The 14,157-nt window shown below is 42.5% G+C and overlaps 1 pseudogene; it reads right to left on the minus strand.

Moving 5' to 3' along the window:
* Nucleotides 1-9,866: 9,866 nt before the first annotated feature.
* LOC138089976 (U3 small nucleolar RNA-associated protein 14 homolog A-like) lies at nucleotides 9,867-13,746 on the minus strand (annotated as a pseudogene).
* Nucleotides 13,747-14,157: the final 411 nt, after the last annotated feature.

The raw sequence follows: 14,157 nt of genomic DNA on the forward strand, positions 1-14,157 counted from the left end.
CCTAACAGGGACAAGGTTACATCTTCCAGACCATGCATCCTGGACAAAACTTTACTGACAGTAGGCCAACGATCTTCAGGCTGGACATGGAAACTTGTCATTCTCATTTGTTTGGGCAAAGCAGATGAATCATATATACTCTGATTCCAAAGCGAGTGTCATATTTGATTCCTGGCACTACTGAAATGCTAACCCTATCTTCAATACAGCCACACAGGAGTAACATTATTTATATCTTAAATGCATGCGTGCTGAGTCAGTTCAGTCGTGTCCGACTCTTTGTGACCCTCCAGACTGTAGCCCTCCAGGGTCCTCTGTCAATGTCCAGAATACTGGAGTGGGTTGCCATGCCCTCCTCCAGGGGAATCTTCCTGACCTAGAAATCAAACCTGCATCTCTTATGTCTTCTGCACTGGCAGGCGGGTTCTTTACCGCTAGTACCACCTGGGAAGCCTGTCTCAATACTTGGAAAATATTATCACTTTGAATAATATTGTTCTCTCTTCCAAGTGATTTATTTTCTGATAAAATTACTCTTTTGATTCTCACAACCATCTCTGAAATCCCATAAGTTGTCAAAAATGGTTTGCAATGACTTAATTAGAAGTGTTGTAAACATGCGCAGAAACCATTTCTCCAGAGGAGCTGTGCACCCAGGGGAGCCAGCTCTGGCACCTGTCGGTCCTGGGTCTGAATCCCACCTCTGACTCTTCAACAGACTTCACTGATTTCAGTGTAAAAAAAGACATAATAATAGCTATCTTGACAAAGTTTCCTGGGATATCGGCAGTACTATATTATTAGAGCACATGGAAGAAGCACACCACTCAGTCGCGTCCAACTCTTTGCAACCCCATGGACTGTAGCCCCCCAGGCTCCTCTGTCCATGGAATTCTTCAGGCACGAGTACTGGAATGGGTTTCCATTCCCTTCTCCATGGCATCTTGCCAACCCAGGGATCAAACCTGGGTTTCCTGCATTGCAGGCAGGTTCTTTACTGACTGAGCCACGCACATAGTAGGTGGCTGCTCCTAATTCTATAAATAGTATTCAAGTGTGGTCAAAAGAGAATTGCAGGAAGAGAGAGGGAGACGCGAAATATATTATGCCTGACACTTAACCATGCTGATATGCTTAAATCTTATACATTGACATTACTGAGAAAATAAAGGGTGTTTTCCTTCTAATCTTGTTATCATTTATTGACAAGGATTTAACAGCGATGGTATGCTGTGTTATGTTGTGTTATATAGTACAATGAAGTTCATCAATGGAATGCCTACTCAAAGTTCAACTGTGACATCACTGAAAGTACTATGGTAATTTACTGGATATTTACATGATCATATTGCAAGAGCTATCTGCAGCAGAAAACCTCAAGCTGCTTTATGTGAGGAAAAGATGAGGCTGCTGCCCAACCTGATAAATTCTGTCCTTCAGAGTACTCCTACCAAACACAGGAGCAAAAGACTGTAGAAAGAGATTTCATTAAGAGAAAGCAGCAATGAGCCATCAACCTTATTTGCACAGGATCACATTCTGCCTCTACCCTTAGGACTGGGTCACTCAAGCTCTCAAACCAGGACCCACTTCAGATTGGGGGAGAAAGAGACCTTTTCTGACTCTCCTAAGGTACTGACAGAACTTCTGGGTTACACAACAGTCGTTAATCCTCACCCCCAAGTAAAAATGCCCTTCTCCAGGTTTTTTGTTTGTTTTTTTTTTTAGTTGGAGGATAATTGCTTTACAATATTGTGGTGGTTTCTCCCATACAACAACATGAATCAGCCACAAGTATACGGAGAAACTGCCATTCTTCTCTGAGCAGGAAGTCTAGGGGTGAGGTGAGAGTTGTATACGCCCTCTGCCCTTTGGGACCTTCTCCCTCAAGGACAAGAACCAAGACGTGTTCTCTGTAGCCCAACTTCAGCACATGCATGGTAAGGGACTACTCACATTTATTGCTTGAATGATCGAATGAGCAAACTCTTAAGTTAGACACAAAGATTTCCAGTCATTATCAAGGGTTAAACTTTTCTGTTCAGGAGAGTATTATTTTGCTTAATCTTCCAGAATGACATCTAGCAATCTTTTCTAACAGTTTCTGCCACCTGCTTCTATATTTGTTATCATCCATCTCTTTTCTGTCAGAAATCTTTGCTTTATATTTAACTGAGATCCTGAAAGAAATTTAACATCTCCTGATCAGCATCTTTTAATTAGCATATTGAGCTTCCCTGAATATAAGAGTAAATTTCAGTATTCATCAAAGCTACTAATACTGACAGTTGAAAAACACTAGAACATTAAAACAATTGATGAAAACAGAAATAAATTTATAGAGAATCCTTACAAGATAGGAAAACAATAAATAATGACCAGGAAAAACTATTCCCATTTGTTTCAGAAATGTCTGTGTCTTCATGCAAAATAAGTTTTTAGAAACCCATAATGTTTCAATAATATACATCTACTAATTTGGTAAAGCATACAATGACATGTGAAGGTCTTAGAACACTGCCTAACACACAGCAAGTAAGAGAACATGTTATTATTTACAGAAGGTTTTTCCAACTCACAAATATTTAAAGAGATGATGAGACTTTTAAAATAGCATTAGCAGGACTAAGAGCTAGATTCATTTAAAAATTAAGAATCTTTTTTTTTTTTGCCTTAAAAATTGTAATTTAATTGGTGTTTCTGTTACCACAAGCAGACAACTAACCTGATCTCCATCCCTATGGAAAAGTGAAACCAGAAAAAAAAAAAAAAGGTTTATATTTTAAGGATTTGTACAAAACAAGGAAAAGAACATCATCAATATAAAGATAAATGAACACTAAAACAGGCTCCCTACGATGATTGGAAGATCTATTTCTAAGGATGTTTAATGAGGGTCTCAGTGAGATAAACTGAAAGTCTCTCCTCTTGAGGAAATAGACTTGATTACTATGGAGAACACTTCCTAACTCTCTTGAAGTTTAAGAAATGTTGTGATTGGCATGTAATGAGGCAAAAAGACCCCCAAAAGAATCTTAATTCTCTACAAGAGAAAAAAAAATAATAAAATCTGAGGATTAAAAAAAAAATCACACCCAGAGGCAATAGAGATTCAAAGGAATTCCACAAACACCTGGACAGCCCTAAATGTACTTGTTCTGTCTGGCTTCTAGGAGCACCATCTTTACTGCACCATTCTGCCTTCCTTTTGTCTATCTCACTATTGTAAGCAAGAAAACAGATCAAACTATAGAAAAGTTCTTTTCAGGTGCTCAACAGAGCAAGAGTCTGTGTATTTCAAATGATGCCTGTCACAGGAATAAAGCATGCCAAAACACTGGCTATACATGATCGTGCTTCCAAGCCTGAGAATCATAACCCCCAGATTAAGACTAAGCCAGACAGAAAGCCAAGAAGATGGATTCTGAGCAGCTCTTGTTATTGGAAAAGAATAGACTTTTTTTTCAGATTTACAATCAAGACCAGTGGTTTGAGACCATTCAGGACTTGTCAAGCTGAACAATATCCCTTCATGTTGTATTGGAACAAAGGTTCTGCGTGTTGTTTACGCAGTTCTAGAATGGTGCTTTCAAAGTGCAGACTGGGAACAACAGGATCAAAATTGCTTGGGAATTTGTTAGAAATACAGATTCTTGGGACTAACCCTGATCTGCCAGTCCAGAAATTCTGGAAATGGAGGCTAACAGTCACTGTTTTAACAAGTCTTCTCGGTGATCTTAATGGCAGCTAAAGTTTGAGAGGGCTTCCCTGGTGGTTGAGAGCAAAGAATCTGCCTGCAATGCAGTAGACCTGGGTTTGATCCCTGGGTCGGGAAGATCCCCTGGAGAAGGGAATGGCAATCCACTCCGGCATTCTTGCCTGGAGAATTCCACAGACAGAGGAACCTTCTAGGGTAATGGCACTGAAGTGTTTCTGGAATCATATTAGTCCTCATCCTGAGCCAGAAGAATCATAGGATGAAAATTTACTCATCCGAACTTATTATAATAGAACATTCGTTCAGAAATTAGATGTCATGAGGAACCAAAGGAAGCGATTGAAATGGTTGAAAGGCTGAATTGGATAATGGTTCTCTGTGACTGAATTATAGTTCCAAAAAAAGACACAAAGAATTGTGACATAATTTGCAACTAATATGTGATGCTTTTCTTACGAATTACGAGCTTCCACATGTTACAGCTGATGTATAACTAGGTGACATCATTGTGAAGTAAACCCTGAGATTAAACAAATGACCTGCTGAAAACTGAAACTGTTTCTGGAACAGAAAAGACACTATGGTCTAAATCTAAGCTGTGTGCTCTTATTATTTCCACAATGGATGCACAATTTCACTAGATGAATAAGAAACTAAATATATGTTGTGTCAAATATTCCCATTGAGTCTGGGTGATATTCTGATCACTTCCCCACTCATAAAAAGCTGTCTGTTTGTTAAATCAAATACTGACACTAAAAACAAAAGATACGTTATGGAAACACACAGAGGAAAATAGAACATACTCTCTGACCACAACATACTAAAAACTAAATAATAATATGCTTAAATGAAAACTTCATTCACCAGGGGAAAAAATAGAACCATCTTCTGGAAAGCAATTGGGTCAAGGAGGAAATCAATCTGTATAAATAAGCATAATTTTCTATATGTTTATTACTATAGAATTAAAAAGCTATGTTTGGCATGGTCTGAAGTAAAATATATACACTATAAGATATACATAAAATTTACTTGGGGTCATTGCTAGGAAACAACTTTTTGAAATAAACTATTTCCTTCAGAGTAGCTGAACCTGAAGAACAATGAAAAGACAGGAGAGACGTTCTTTGTGTACTTTGATGTCTTGGTCAGAGAAAACAAACAGCCTGTAAACGTAAATCTCAAAAACAGTACATAAGGATGACTCTCTGAACGGTACGAGCTGATTCGCCAGGTGTGACTGCTCATAGTCGCACTCTGTGCAAAGCGATCCAGGACAGAAGAGCTGTTCCCAGTATTCTGAGTTTCTTCAGCCTTCCCAATCCAGACTCCAAACTTGGGGCCGCTTGTTCTGGACTACAACTTGCTTTGATTCTTTTCATAGATTTGAGACAGAACCTGCAGAATACTGTACCCAGAATCACAGACCAGTCCGTGTCTCCTCACCTTTAATCTCCCGGCCGCAGCACCAAGGTCTTTCCCAGGATTGTCTATCATGCTTTCAACCCTCTGTCAGCGGTGGGATACTCTGATGATCTGAACATGCTGGACTCAGAAGCCATTTAGACTGACTTGACTGTGGGCACCAATACACAGAGGTTTTGCCTGTAGCTGCAACTAAGGCTCAGAGGGACATGCTGCTGCTGCTGCTGCTGCTGCTGCTAAGTCGCTTCAGTCGTGTCCAACTCTGTGCGACCCCATAGACGGCAGCGCACCAGGCTTCCCTGTCCCTGGGACTCTCCAGGCAAGAACACTGGAAGGACATGATCTGGAGGCAATTCCAGTGAGGAGTAGAGTAAGACAGGTGTGTTCTGACTCCTCTGAGGAGAGGAAACTTTTTCCCTCAGTCCTCTGACTGTACCTACAATCTAACAGATATTGAAGTCTATAGTGACATGGAGTTATAACCTTTTTAAAAATCTTAAATTGAGTATAGAGGGAGACGTTTTTCTCTAACTTACTTACAGAGGTGTTCGTATGGCAGGAACAAGCAGGCAGAATTTCAAAAGAAGAGTAGTTTAACCTAGCAGTTCAGACTGCAGCCTCTAGAGCCAGACTTACTGGGTTCAAGTCCTGGTTCTCACTAGCCTCTCTGTGCCTTAGTTTCCCCATCTGTGAAGGGGGTGACTCATATCTATTGCACAAGGTTCTTTTGAGATTAATTGGACTAATATTCACAAAATGCTTGAAATGGTGCTTGTCATGCAGGTGCTAAGGCATATCAGTCATGTCCGACTCTTTACAACCCCATGGACTATAGGCTGCCAAGATTCTTTGTCCGTGGGATTCTCCAGGCAAGAATACTGGAAAGGGTTGCCATTCCCTCCTCCAGAGGATCATCCCTACCCAGGGATCAAACTAGTGTCTCTCAGGTATACTGCCTTGGCAGGCAGGTTCTTTACACTAGCGCCACCTGGGAAGCCCAAAATGATGCTTGTGTGCTGTGCTTAGTCACTCAGTTTTGTTCGACTCTTTTCAACCCATGGACTATAACCTGCCAGGTTCCTCTGACCATGGAATTCCCCAGGCAAGAATACTGGAGTGGGTTGTCATTCCCTTCTCCAAGGGATCTTCCCAACTCAGGAATTGAACCCAGGTCTACATTGCAGGCAGATTCTTTACTATCTGAGCCAGCAGGGAAGCCCCCCAAAATGATGCTTGGTTTAGTCACTAAGTCATGTCCGACTCTTGTGACCCCATGGACAGTAGCCCGCCAGGTTCCTCTGTCCTTAGGATTTTCCAAGCAGGAATACTGGAGTGGGAAATGATGTTGGTATATAGTAATTTGGGCTTCCCAGGTGGTATTAGTGGTAAAGAACCTAACTGCCAGTCAGGAGACTTAGGTTCAATCCCTGACTCAGGCAGATCCCCTTCATTTCAATTGTTAGGTCTCATAGGCTAAGACGACTGCTCAGAAGCAAGGTTTACTAAGGACACTGTGCCTCATCCACAAGTTTGATCTCTTATATGCTAAGTGATAGGAGACATGCTCCTGCCATCAGAGTGTCTGCTTAAAACCACATTTATTGACTATGCCAAAGCCTTTGACTGTGTGGATCACAATAAACTGTGGAAAATTCTGAAAGAGATGGGAATACCAGACCACCTGACCTGCCTCTTGAGAAACCTGTATGCAGGTCAGGAAACAACAGTTAGAACTGGACATGGAACAACAGTTCAGTTCAGTTCAGTTCAGTCACTCAGTTGTGTCCAACTCTTTGCAACACCATGAACTGCGGCACGCAGGGCCTCCCTGTCCATCACCATCTCCCGGAGTTCACTCAGACTCATGTCCATCGAGTCAGTGATGCCATCCAGCCATCTCATCCTCTGTCGTCCGCTTCTCCTCCTGCCCCCAATCCTTCCCAACATCAGAATCTTTTCCAATGAGTCAACTATTCTCATGAGGTGGCCAAAGTACTGAGGTTTCAGCTTTAGCATCATTCCTTCCAAAGAAATCCCAGGGCTGATCTCCTTCAGAATGGACTGGTTGGATCTCCTTGCAGTCCAAGGGACTCTCAAGAGTCTTCTCCAACACCACAGTTCAAAAGCATCAATTCTTCGGCACTCAGCTTTCTTCACAGTCCAACTCTCACATCCATACATGACTACTGGAAAAACCATAGCCTTGACTAGATAGATCTTAGTCAGCAAAGTAATGTCTCTGCTTTTTAATATGCTGTCTAGGTTGGTCATAACTTTTCTTCCAAGGAATAAGCGTCTTTTAATTTCACGGCTGCAATCACTATCTGCAGTGATTTTGGAGCCCAGAAAAATAAAGTCGGACACTGTTTCCATTGTTTCCCCATCTATTTCCCATGAAGTGATGGGACCAGATGCCATGATCTTCATTTTCTGAATGTTGAGCTTTAAGCCAACTTTTTCACTCTCCACTTTCACTTTCATCAAGAGGCTATTTAGTTCCTCTTCACTTTTTGCAATAAGGGTGGTGTCATCTGCAGATCTGAGGTTATGGCTATTTCTTCTGGAAATCTTAAATCCAGCTTGTGTTTCTTCCAGTCCAGTGTTTCTCATGATGTACTCTGCATATAAGTTAAATAAGCAGGGTGACAATATACAGCATTGACGTACTCCTATTCCTATTTGGAACCAGTCTGTTGTTCCATGTCCAGTTCTAACTGATGCTTCCTGACCTGCATACAGATTTCTCAAGAGGCAGGTTAGGTGGTCTGGTATTCCCATCTCTTTCAGAATTTTCCACAGTTTATTGTGATCCACACAGTCAAAGGCTTTGACATAGTCAATAAAGCAGAAGTAGATGTTTTTCTGGAACTCTCTTGCCTTTTCCATGATCCAGCAGATGTTGGCAATTTGATCTCTGGTTCCTCTGCCTTTTCTAAAACCAGCTTGAACATCAGGTAGTTGAAGCCTGGCTTGGAGAATTTTGAGCATTACTTGACTAGTATGTGAGAAGAGTGCAATTGTGCGGTAGTTTGAGCATTCTTTGGCATTGCCTTTCTTTGGAATTGGAATGAAAACTGACCTTTTCCAGTCCTGTGGCCACTGCTGAGTTTTCCAAATTTGCTGGCATATTGAATGCAGCACTTTTACAGCATCATCTCTCAGGATTTGAAACAGCTCAACTGGAATTCCATCACCTCCACTAGCTTTCTTCATAGTTATGCTTTCTAAGGCCCACTTGACTTCACATTCCAAGATGTCTGGCTCTGGATTAGTGATCACATCATCATGATTATCTGGGTCGTGAAGATCTTTTTTGTACAGTTCTTCTGTGTTTTCTTGCCACCTCTTCTTAATATCTTCTGCTTCTGTTAGGTTAGACCATTTCTGTCCTTTATCAAGCCCATTTTTGCATGAAATGTTCCCTTGGTATCTCTAATCTTCTTGAAGAGATCTCTAGTCTTTCCCCTTCTGTTGTTTTCCTCTATTTCTTTGCACTGATCGCTGAAGAAGGCTTTCTTATCTCTTCTTGCTATTCTTTGGAACTCTGCATTCAGATGCTTATATCTTTCCTTTTCTCCTTTGCTTTGGAACAACAGACTGGTTCCAAATAGGAAAAGGAGTATGTCAAGGCTATATATTGTCACCCTGCTTATTTAACTTACATGCAGAGTACATCATGAGAAACGCTGGGCTGGAAGAAGCACAAGCTAGAATCAAGATTGCCGGGAGAAATATCAATACGCTCAGATATGCAGATGACACCACCCTTATGGCAGTAAGTGAAGAGGAACTAAAAAGCTTCTTGATGAAAGTGAAAGAGGAGAGTGAAAAAGTTGTCTTAAAGCTCAACATTCAGAAAACGAAGATCATGGCATCTGGTCCCATCACTTCATGGGAAATAGATGGGGAAATAGTGGAAACAGTGTCAGACTTTATCTTTTGGGGCTCCAAAATCACTGCAGATGGTGACTGCAGCCATGAAATTAAAAGACGCTTACTCCTTGGAAGAAAAGTTATGACCAACCTAGATAGCATATTCAAAAGCAGAGACATTACTTTGCCAACAAAGGTCCATTTAGTCAAGGCTATGGTTTTTCCAGTAGTCATGTATGGATGCGAGAGTTGGACTGTGAAGAAAGCTGAGCGCCGAAGAATTGATGCTTTTGAACTGTGGTATTGGAGAAGACTCTTGAGAGTCCCTTGGACTGCAAGGAGATCCAACCAGTCCATTCTGAAGGAGATCAGCCCTGGGATTTCTTTGGAAGGAATGATGCTAAAGCTGAAAGAACACATGACAAAGCCACAAATCTCAGGCCCATTTAGAGCATTTTTCCTGAGATCTTCAATAGGCCAGCTAGTAGTACAATTAAAGCTTATTTAGCTATAACAAAATGGTAATAAAACATATTAAGCTTTTTGGATCTACTCATAGGCAAATTTATAGTCAAGGGTTATTATTTATGAAGTTAAAGAGAAAGGGAAAATATAATCAAGCTATCAATTTAGGAAAAAAATACAAAGGAGCTTCAGAAAACAGAAAGACATAATTCTTTTTTTTTAATAGACAAAAATGGCTTTATTACTAAAATGTGGCTTAACTACATCCATGGTGTTCTAAGCTTGTTTTCGAACCATCTTGCAGCTCCAAGTAAAACCAGGCCAGTGGAGGAACAGTCATGGCTATTGGTTCCCGGCACCAAGGTGTCACTACTTCAGCAATTCAATCCACACAGTTATTCTCCAGATGTTTTTTGTGATGCATGGAGAATTGTTTTGGATTCCTCTGTACAACAGAGAGGTCCAACCTTGAGGAAGATCAGTAGCCCACATCCTCTGCTTTGAAAGGCTTAATGATATGGCCTGGCTTGGTGACAACCTTGGGCATGGTCAGCTTTTGGAAGGCCCTCTGGGTGTGCCATGTAAATCCCATGGGGGTCTGGATGGTCCTTTCAAATTGTTGATGGTGTGTGAATGGATGCGGAAGCACCTGCACCTAATGAGCTGCTGCATAGCTGTTCCGCTTCTCATTGATAATCACGTTTGGCAAATTCTTGTCTTTCCTTGGAGGACCCTCAGGGGCTTTAATGAGAAACTGGTGTCTCTTCTTGGCCCTGGGCTTCAGGCCCATACCACCCCACTCGCCCCAGCCAGGAAGAGTCAGGTCCAGGTCCTTTGGCTTACTCACCTCCACAGCTTCCCTATTCTCTTTCAAGAAGTCTCTGATGACATCATCCCCAGCAAAAGCTTCCTTTATTATCTGCCTTTGATCTCTCTCATCTTCATCTTTCAACTCCTGTACAGTCGTGGGAAATGCCAAGGACTTCACGGAAGGCAACTTTATGGTTAGGAGGTTCTGGAGATCAATCATTTGCTCCTTCCTTTTCTTCTCCTTGGGGTGCCAATATGATTACTTCGATTCTTCCCCAACTTCAGCCCTTCCACTGCAGTTCTGGGAAGCTTCTTGTTTTCAACACACCCTTCCCTGCCCAGCTCCTCCAGCTCGTCCGGAGTCCGAGCTCTCTTTGGCCTCTGCAGCAACATGGGCTCCTCTTCCTCCCTGGCAGGTTCCTCTCTCTGAGCTGTCCTCGCTGAACTCAGTTCTTGTTTCCCTGGCTGATGGTTCTCCGTGATGAGTTTCTGAGACAGTGCCCTCAATTCGGACAGCACCTCCTGGCTGCTGGGATCCTTTGTTACAGTCTGTGCACTGGCTCCGCCATGTGGTTGAGCTCAGACTTCTGTCTAAGTGATCGTCTTTCCTCAAATTCTTTCAAGAGAGTTTCTTCCTCCACTACTGCTCTTTCTTCCTCACTTTCAGAAGTCTCCTGGGCTTCAGGCTCAGCAGGATCCTCCAGATCTTTCTGGACCTCAGCCTCTTTGGCATCAGTGAAGTGATTCCAGAACATCCAGGGGTTCAGTCCATTTGCCTTTATCTGCACCCCATTCACCATGTCGGGGACAAGAGTTTCTTCCTCTTCCTCCTGGCCTTCCTCCTCTTCCTCACTCTCGGAGGCCACCCGGGCCTTCTGTGTCAGCTCCTTGTTCCTGGCTAGCTGTTCCTGCATAGCCTGGTGAGCCTCCAGGTCATAGTTGGCCATAATTGCCATTGCTTTTGCCCATTTCCCACTGCTCTGGTGCTTAAGGCTCATTCGCTCCATCGTTCTGGCCTCGTCAAGGTCTTCTAGTTCTTCTAGTGCCGCAGCAGGATTGAACTTCTGCCAGGAGCCAGCGTGAGGAACTCCACCCATGGCAAAGGTCATGAGGAAGGAGGCTTCGGCATGCGCAAAGGCAAGATCGAGCCTCAGGAGACCCCCTGTTCCTGAGCATCTACCCCCCAAAACCAGAGTGCCTACTTTACTGTTTTATGCTCTCACCTATACCTCTGACTTTACAGAGAGCTGTTCCCCCATCACCTCTCTTGGAGAAGGAGTTAACTTGCAGCTCCAGTTAATAAAAATTCCTGGGCATGATGAGTGTTTCAATTTACAAACTCCTCTGAAAGTTCTCTAGCCTGCCTGAGCAGGTTTGTCCAGCCACATGTGATTGTTTACAGCCTCCCAACTGTGAGAGGCATGAGATGCTTTAAAACTTTCTAAATACAGACTCTTTTGAGAAGTTACAAAATTATTAGTATAGTATAACGGGTTGATTAGAAATTATATTGGTGAAGGGTTTTTCATTTTCTGAGCCAGTGCTGCTGCTGCTACTGCTGCTGCTAAGTCGCTTCAGTCGTGTCTGACTCTGTGCAACCCCATAGAGGCAGCCCACCAGGCTCCTCCATCCCTGGGATTCTCCAGGCAAGTTCACCAGAATGGGTTGCCATTTTCTGCTTCAATGCGTGAAAGTGAAAAGTGAAAGTGAAGTCGCTCAGTCGTGTCTGACTCTTTGCAAACCCATGGACTGCAGCCTACCAGGCCCCTCAGTCCATGGGATTTTCCAGGCAAGAGTACTGGAGTGGGGTGCCATTGCTGCTAAATCTCCATATTCCCTGCCCTTAAAATGAAAATAACTAGCATATAGGAGAAATAAGTATTAACCTTTTAGATTAATCATGTTAAACCTTAGGCTAAGTAAATTCCCTTTCTTGATTGTAACCCACTACCCCCTCACCCTATAGGAATGCAACTTTATTTGGAGGGTGGCACTTGGTTTAAGAAAAAATCACCCCTGGAAAAAATAAGTTTTCTGGTTGACTGACCGTTATCAGAAAGGGCCATAAAATGTCAGCAGGCCTCATGGCCAGAAGATGACGTAAAACACATAAGACCTTTGTATACATTTATATGAAGCACCTGATTTTGACAAGGGTCAGGTCTGCTGACCCCCACGTGACTCTGTATTCATCCCTATGTATAACAAAAAGTATATAAGCAAACCTGAAAAATAAAGAAATTGGATCAGTTCCTGGAAAGACTGATTCCCCTGTGTCGTTCTTTCCCCTTCCTGCTGAATTCCCATCTGGAACGTGGGTACTCACCAAGCCTACTAATTTTGCCTGGGCTTCTAAGATCGGACCGGGGAGGCCTCAGTGCCTCCTCTCCTTTGGGAGAATGGAAAGATGTCTGTGGCCTACGTAGGTGGTACAAATTCCTTCTCTTGGAGTTTTATTGGTATTCCACGTAAACCAAGTTATTCAGCCTCTTTTTCTCCACTAATTTTCCTACTACACTATTCTTTTCTAATCTCTCTTTATATCTGTAATTAAATAAGATTTTTCCTAGGACGCCAATTCCGTCTCCCCTTCGAATTACCCTGGAACCACTGGGGCTGAACCCTGGCAACCTTCTGCAGCTTCTGAGAATCTTTTAAAGCTTGCTTGGCCTTTCCTTTCTTCAGAATTCTGTGATACTTTTTGCTTTTGATTCTCTTCTCTCTTCGAGCCCTGGCCTCATAGTAGGATTGCAGGGCCCGGGCCCTTTGAAGCTCTGCTCAGTGCATCTTTACCTCCTCCAGGCTCATAGTTTTGAGAGAGCCTTTTCCATGGGAGTCAGTAAAGGGTATGTCATTGGCTACCTGTTCTTACAGAGAAGATTAAAAATCTCCTGCTCCAGGGGAGTTCCTGCCTTGCAGCCACTGACCACATGTTCGATGGGAGCAAATGCTGATTGGGGCTTGCTCAGGGGAAAAACAAGCTGCTCTGCTTGCCAGTTCTTCAGAACGACAGGATCCCATTTGGAGAGGATTTGGGAGCTTTTATTGAATGCCACTTGTCTGTGGATCCACTCAGTCTCTTCTCTGTGAAGTGGTAACTCCACAGTCATCTTCTATTTCACTCGATTCAGCTGCTTTTTCACAGCAGCCAATGAGGATGAAGTTTTAACAGGCTCAAGCAGATCTGAAAGGACCATCTTTTCTTCTGATCCTTCAGAACTTACACTGAACTCTGACACCTTCAGTCTAGCCTCAGACCTCTCAGCCAATTTCTGCCTATCCTTTCCATTAAGTGAATTGATTGATTCCAGAAGCTTCTGATGCTTTCTTTCTCCATCTTTGTCCCCTTCATCTTCACTGGTGCTCAAGGGGTAGTCTATTGGCAAATCCTCTAGTTCTTTCTGTTGGTTTGAAGCCAGAAGGTTGCTCTCTGCAGCCTGGTTCGCCCTCATCTCAGCAGCCTGTCTCTCACATGGACCAGGAGCAGAAGTCAAAAGACATAATCCTAATAAAATCAGAAATCAAAAAAAGAAACATAGTAGAGTTAATAAGTTCAAGCTTAGTTCTAAAAAAATGAAAGGCAGAAATGGCACAATTAGAGAAAATAAATATTAAAAAGTGACAGAAAATATTTGAAAATTATAAAGTACACCATGGATAATTATAAGCAAATAAGTTAAGCAATCTCAGCAAAACAGACAATTTTCTGGAAGAAAAACATAAATTACCAAAACTGACTTAACAATAGAAGGAGAGCCTGACAAGAGCAATGCTGGTGAAATTATCAATAGAGTTATTAAAGAACATCCCCATAAAAGGCTTCAGCCCATTAACCAGGGAATTATTTCAAACATTCAAGGAGC

The sequence above is a fragment of the Capricornis sumatraensis genome, chromosome 13, assembly GCF_032405125.1.
Source record: "Capricornis sumatraensis isolate serow.1 chromosome 13, serow.2, whole genome shotgun sequence".
NCBI classification, from domain to species: domain Eukaryota; kingdom Metazoa; phylum Chordata; class Mammalia; order Artiodactyla; family Bovidae; genus Capricornis; species Capricornis sumatraensis.